Source organism: Oryzias latipes, chromosome 7 (genome assembly GCF_002234675.1).
Source record: "Oryzias latipes chromosome 7, ASM223467v1".
Classification (NCBI taxonomy): domain Eukaryota; kingdom Metazoa; phylum Chordata; class Actinopteri; order Beloniformes; family Adrianichthyidae; genus Oryzias; species Oryzias latipes.
Window position 1 is genome coordinate 17476044 of NC_019865.2, and position 7268 is coordinate 17483311.

The following is a 7268-nucleotide window of genomic DNA, read 5'->3' on the forward strand; positions in this document are numbered from 1 at the left end:
TTGCAGCAGAGCAGAAACCTCTGACTGAAGGCAATGTTTCTGAGATATGTATGCCACAGGTTTTCAATAATAACTGTGCTCCCCCTAAAAGCATACCTCTTTGAGCAATCAGCTAAAGCTTCAGAAAAGATCTCAGTGGTCAGCAGGTCTCTTTAATCCATTTGCTCAGCCTCTCAAAGTCATTTGCTTTGATGCTCTAACAGATGTACACTCATCACAACAGATCTATTGAAGATGTGGAACATCTTGCAAATGTTGAAGAACTCAGACTTGCTCAAAAAGAAGAGCTGAAAAGCTGAAAACATAATAATCGTTGAAAGTGGAACTTAAGCGAGATTTGCTATATTTGCATTTCGCATCAAGCTAAATGTAGGTGATGGATATGCACTAGGGTAGGGTAGCGACAGTCCAGTGTACACACCATATGCTAAATGCACAGTAAAGAATGTGGATTTAGTTTGTTCTTGAGCACGTCTTAGACGTCCGATATGAACGTAGCATTAAAGTTCTGTGTGCTTTATATAAGACATAAGTTCAAAAATAGACCATTTATTGGCGGTGCATCTTGTAATGCGTTGCACCCTATTAGTGCGTAAATTACGGCAAGCATATGACTGCAAAATGGTGAAAACTGTGATAGAGTTAGGTAGGTGTACATGTGTGTGTCTTTGTGTATAGGCATTCTGACCAGCAGCCCAATTTGAGAAGATGAAAATGTAATTTTTTTAGACCTGGATGTGTACCTATCCTCAAGACCATGAGAGCAGATGGTCATCTGTAACTTTTTCTTGGCCAGCCTTTAGTTTTTTTGAGAGCTGTGCAAGGAAATTTCTCTCTGCAACAAGACCATTAAGTGGGCGTGCTGCTCTTGAGTCATAAGCGTGTGCAACAACGGCAAGTCAGACAATTAGACAGAAATAACAACAAATCAACCTGTCGTTGAAAAAATTGTTCTTTACGCGCATAAAGTGCTGAGTGAAGTGATTTATGCTGATTGCTGCTTGTGTTTATGAATAAGAATATTGAGCAGCTGTCAGTCAGTTTCTAGCTGCTCACAGCTGTTTATGCCAGGATTCATTTTAGATAAGCTCACAGGCATCAGTCTTTGTAAATCAACATTCCCTGCTATCAAGAGGGTGTGCAAAAGAATATAAAAAATGAGAATGTTGTCTTTAGCGTAAAAGTATTGATTCGGACGTCTTTGTAAAGTGTCTAAAAAGTCCTTAAGTCGCATAAAGTTCAATAAATCAAGAATCCACTTTAAAGAAAAAAAGGTTGCTTCAGGGGTAAACACAAACGAATGTACACATCCAACTGAAGTTTTAAAAGACGAGCATTTTTTGGAGGCAGAACACAGAGTTTTCGACCCCGCAGCCGGAGGGAGCAAAGATAAAGAGGGTAATAGTTAGACTGTGGTCACGTTGGTATGCAGACAGCCATGAAAGCAGCACAGTACCTGTTGCATCTTGCAAATTCATTTGCTCAATATTATGAAATTGCATTTCTAAAATAGCAAAGTTATTAATGGGGCTGATGAAAAGGAAAAGTCTGTGGACCTGCTCTGATTAGCATGACCAACATCACAAATGCAGGCTAACGTTTGACTATACAAACAAAACCATGAATGGAAAAAAAAAACTGTCTTGAAAACCCAGAGAAAAAGAAAGTTGATATATTTGTATAATAGGGAAAAGTTAAAAAATTGTTTCATTCCAATACTTTGAAAAATAACAATATAATTACACATTTCTATCAGAAGTCAAATGTGACTTCATCTATGTTAGCAGTTTCTTGAAATGTTCATGTTCAGGCAGATGCATAAAAAAATTATCTTGAAAATGTTGTAGTCAATTATTCAACTCCACATGCATACTGAAAGGAGAGTAATTTAAGAAAATGTAGAATGTAGAAGAATGTATTTATACTAAGACAGATGATCAAAAACCTTTAAAATAGATTCTGACAAAACAAGTCAATCTACCAGAGAGTGGACTCAACAATAGCTTTATTTTTATTTTTGCTTTCAAATATTCTGTTAAATTATGGAGTGAGATTGGCTTTTTTGATCACTATTCTTCTGTTCATAAAAATGTTCACTACAGGGATTCCTACATGAAATCCCATGAAGCTTGACTCCTCTATATCATATCTTCTTTTATTGCTTCTTTTTTTTTAACAATGATTTAACATCATTAAAAATGACTATTTGCATTTGTGCAAATTAAATAACACAAAAAACAGTGTTAATGTTTTAAACAAGCCTCCCAGAATCTAATTTTAGAAAGCAAAAAGTGGGAAATGTGGCCAGTTGAGTCAAAGGTAACACATGCCAAAGATGTCTTGCATAACTATTCGTCAGAAAGTCAACAACCATCTGCAACTCTTATCCTGTTGGTCAGAAAGTCTGTTGCCGAGATTGTTGACCTGCGATTAAGACTCCAGTAAATCTTCCCACCCATGGAGACTTGGAGAGCGGCTTTACCCTCAAGACAGTCCACTTAGTCGAAATATTCTCCTTCTGAATCTTCCCTCAGGCTAAATCTCTATGCACTCTGCAAATTTTACATTCTAAATAACTTTCTAAAGAACTTTTGTTGAGCATAAGCAATGAGCACTTTTGTTTTTAAAGGTGGAAAATTATATACATTGTGCAATATCTCAGTAAATGTGGTAACAGGACACATAGGTTAAGCTATCAGATGCCTAAAATTGACAGGCATACTTGCATACCTTCCTTCATTTTCCTCTCAGGCAAATTCCTCTTCCACTGTGTCCCAACTCTTTTTCTTGTTCAACTTTTCTACAAACAATACAAGGAAAAACAAGAAAAGGGCATTTTGCTCTGAAGGTATGCTCAGATGGTAAGTATCATGAAAATGGACCCTTTCTCATTCTCTATTGTCCTTATACTATCTTCCAAAATAAACCTCAAGTTCATTTTTCCCTCTTAAAACACAGGGTTTGAAGTGATTTCATTAATTTCATTAATTAAGCAAATTACCCCCGTCGTCTACAAAAAATACAGTTTTAGTGGAAAACGGATATCTGTGTCATTTTAGGCACCTTTTAACACACCAGTTGTGTTTGGAAAACATGTATCCTCCTTCATTTGTTGATCCCATTTGGTAATACACACAGGCTAAACACAGCTCAGTGTCATTCCATCAGACTGATCATCTACAATAGTGTGTTTGCCATCATTGATGGTCAGATCAAACAAGTTTAAAACCCTGGGCAGAACATTGCATGAAAATCCCATATACAGAACTCGTTACAGAAACGTGCCTCTCTCTAAATGGAGAACAAAGCTGTAGCAGAAACGCCTCACCTTTTTTCTAATCTGGATTCTTAAGTAAAAAAACAACACCCCACAAAGGTGAAAAATGTAATCTTGATTGTGGAGAATCATGGCCACTCTGCTACTGTAAGAGATGGGCTTGACTACAGGTCGTTAGCCTCCGCTTAATCTAATGATGCATACTTCCCCTTGTTTATTGCAGCCAGAGAAGTGGAAGCACTAGCCTGTGCTTGTCTGCTGCTGAGAATGCCCATTAATGCTTTTTCCCCTCAGGTGATGACCACCTGAGCTATCAAAGAAAAGCTTGTCTGTGACACCACCCTCCCCTATCCTCGTCCTCCTCTCACCATGTTCATCCCCACCCCACTTTTCCTGCGACCTCCACCTATACACGCAGGGAGACTGCACCCAGTGGACTGCAGCTGAGTTGCTCTTTGAAAAAATGTAGAAATTGTAATGAGTTAGCCTTGAATGGAAATGGAGTGAACTCAGTAACCCTGTTATGAAAGATGTACATGGTTCGTAGAAATATGTGCATCTTTCATGGAAACGTCTACAACGTGGATCAAATGGAATGATGATTTATGCAGCTACTGATATTTATTTTTCTTCCTTGTTCTACTGCCGGTACTTGTTTGTTGCCTAGATGCATAGATTTAGATTCTATTGATTCTACTTGTCGCTTAGATTAAGAGTTTGTTTTAAATACAAAAAGTTTAAGATTTTTGTTGGTAAATTCAAAAAAGAAAAATCACTGAATCATTATACTTAAATTGAAATATTTTAACCCTTTATTTCTCGTAAAATATATTATTAAAGATTTTGTGTTTCAGAAAAACAGGATCTAACACCAAAAAAAAGAGGATTTTAGTATAACTGTCAGGCTTCTGAAAACATTCAAAAAACATTCATTTCTGTGCACCTGATGCTCGAATGGCCTCCTTTGTTTTTCATCTTCTTTTTTATCGGTTTTAAGTCAGATGAGTTTTCTTGTACAAACAGGTGTAGTGTAAAAATGATCACTTACTGTGGAGACCTCCCACTGAACGTTTAGCAATATGGATTTTGGGCCTCTCCATCCTTTCTCCAGACTCTGGGAACGAGATTAAATGCAAAATGCACTTTCACACCGTCTGTTTTTTTTTGTTCTCCTCAGTGAAGGTAAGAAGACTCTGATGTCTTTGCTTCAGGAGTAGCTTGCCATCAGGAATGAGACATTTGAATTCCACGAGTTGTGGCTCTTTATGCACTCAGTCTATACCAAGTGATGCTCTTCTAGATTTTTGAATGAATTTCCCTTAAAAATCCTGTTGAGGCTGCAGTTATCCCTGTTGCTGGTCCCTCCTTTTCCCACCACATCTTTTTTTTTCTTCTCTCAGCTTTCTACCAATATGTTTTAATAGAGCACTTGGTGAACAATCAACTTGTTCAGCAATGACCTTTTTGGCGTTCCCCCCTTAAAAAAAAAGAGTGTTGTGTAGCTCAGACAACCTTAGCTGGTGTTTTGAGTTAACTAGTTAATGAGGAGGTGACACCATGAGCTTTCAAAATCGCATTTTTTCACAATATTCAAAAGTTCAGAGAACTTTCCATAACTGGAAGTACCATTTTTCAAAACAATGAACACATTTGTTATGTGCATAAATTCTACATAATTATCATGTTTTATTTTAAACATATTTTTGTTGTTTTTTTCAAAGGTTTCTGCTGGAGTTAGGAGTTATCCTCTTTCCTGATTATTTATTGATAAACTATTTTAATAACCTTGACTGTATCACTCATCATTAGTAAGCATATTCAACAAAAGAAAGCAAGAAAAAAGAGAGTCCCACTTTCTATCACACACCTAGGTGTGCAAAATTTGGTCTACGCATTTGACCCATCCCCTGGGGGAGCGGTGAGCTCCAGACGAGCCTCGCCCAGGAGGCAGCAGCGTTAAGGGTCTTGCCCAAGGACCCCCACTGGGTGATGTAAATTGCTCGCCACACATTTGGTGATTGTACCCAGTACCGCAGTTTATTCCCCTCCAGGAATCGAACCTTGGATTCCTGCGTGGCAACCTTACCAACCGAGCTACCCAGCCGCATGTCTCAAAATAGAAATAAACCTAAAGCTGCACATGTCCTTATAATTCCTCTGTTTCTGCCATCTTAAAGCTTCCTCTCACTGTCCCTACACCCTTGATAGATATGCATGTCTTCCTTTATCTGGTATGCATGATTTATCACCTCTAAAAAAAACTGCAACACCTAATCTTAAACAGCAGATAAAACTAATTAAGGAAAAGAGAAATCAATCACCTTGCTCAGCACTGTTATGCACTGTACATACCAACAGTGGCATTTTAGTCACTGGGTGTGTTAAAGAACTTGACTCATCAGTACTCAAGTAGCTATTATTATGAGTTATGTGAAGAGGAAGATACCAGATTAGAGGCATGAGAAAACTGAATTGAATGCTTCCTTTCTGCTTTTGAGACAAACCAGCTATTATCATTTTCTCCAAGATAAAGGTAAGAGACAAAATTTAGTGAGAGAGAAAAAAAGGTCTCTTTTGTTGTAGTGACCTTTGACAGTATTTCTCAGCTGAGATAACAGAAAACAGGTCGTGTCTGAGGCTTGGATGTGCAAAATGCATTAATAAAGCTGTCAAGGAGATGTACACCCTTTCCTTTGATTTCACCAGGTCAAGGAGGTTCACCCAATTCTCAGTGAGGAGGAGGAAATTATCCTCAGACTCAGTTTTTGTTTTGTTTTAAGTGATGGTTCAATTATCCATGCTGAGCATTTCTTCTTTAGTTTTGTCTTTAGTTTTTCTTTATTTTCCATTATGCACATTTTTATGTGTAGAACCTTAATCTTCCTGTAGGTGGAGGTGCAGGAAAAGCTGAAATTAGAAGTTGGATGCAGCAGTTCTGTAGACAAGGGTAAGAAAAAAAAAGTTTGGGTAAATCTTCCGTTAATGAAGGAAAACCAAAAAGGATTTCTGGAATAACTTAAAACAAAGATAATTTACACAAAAAAATTAACATTTCTTAATATCAAGACAATAAAAGAAGACATTGGTTTTGAATTTTCTTTAACAGAATAATTTCAAAACTGAACTAAACCAAACTAAACTAAACCGGCCAGGAAAATAATTTGACTATAAAGGAACATGATAAACTAAGGCTAATCTTTTAATTTATTATGATTAATATGGACCACAGGAAGAGAAGAAGAGAGCAATCTCATGAGATTAGAAAAATAACAACAGACATGCTAAAATAAAAGGCTAAAAGACCATCCCTAAACAGCTCGACATTTCCTGAGATGACAGATGCACATGATTCAGAAGTTGGGACTGAAGCAGACTTCCATTGAGGTGGTCACAAGAAGAAAAAAATTAAGATGGATAATAAATTTCCCAAGAGCCAAAAATTCCTTCAAAGACATTAAAGGTCAACTCCAAGATCAAGTCCTATCGTTTATGTTACATTACACAGTTGGCCCAGTAAACTTCACAAGTAGACAAGGAAGGACACCAAATCCTAAAAGAGCAAGACTGGAATTCGGCACAGTGAAAACTGAAAAGCACCAAGGTTTCTGGAGAATTTCCTTTGGCCAGATGGGATATAACTGAAGCTTTATGACAGGGAATGTCAGTCCTTTGTCGCAGCAACCTCAGTACAATTAAATTTCAAGACTGACAAGAAGAAATTTTGAGTGAAATTTGTTGCCTGCTTTCAGAAAGTTTGGATAATGAACCAATACACATCTACTGTAAATACATCCAAGAATGGTTTACAGTAAAACATTGGATGTTTTGAATATTGGTGGAAGGAAATCAAACACCCTGTCTCGAGAAGTTTCCCTTCAAACTAGACTTTGTAAGAGCTAAAAAGTAAGAAAAATGATTTCACTAATCACAGATGCATCAACAAAGATGTAATGGTTAATACTGCTTGTGGTAGTATATGAAAAATAACATT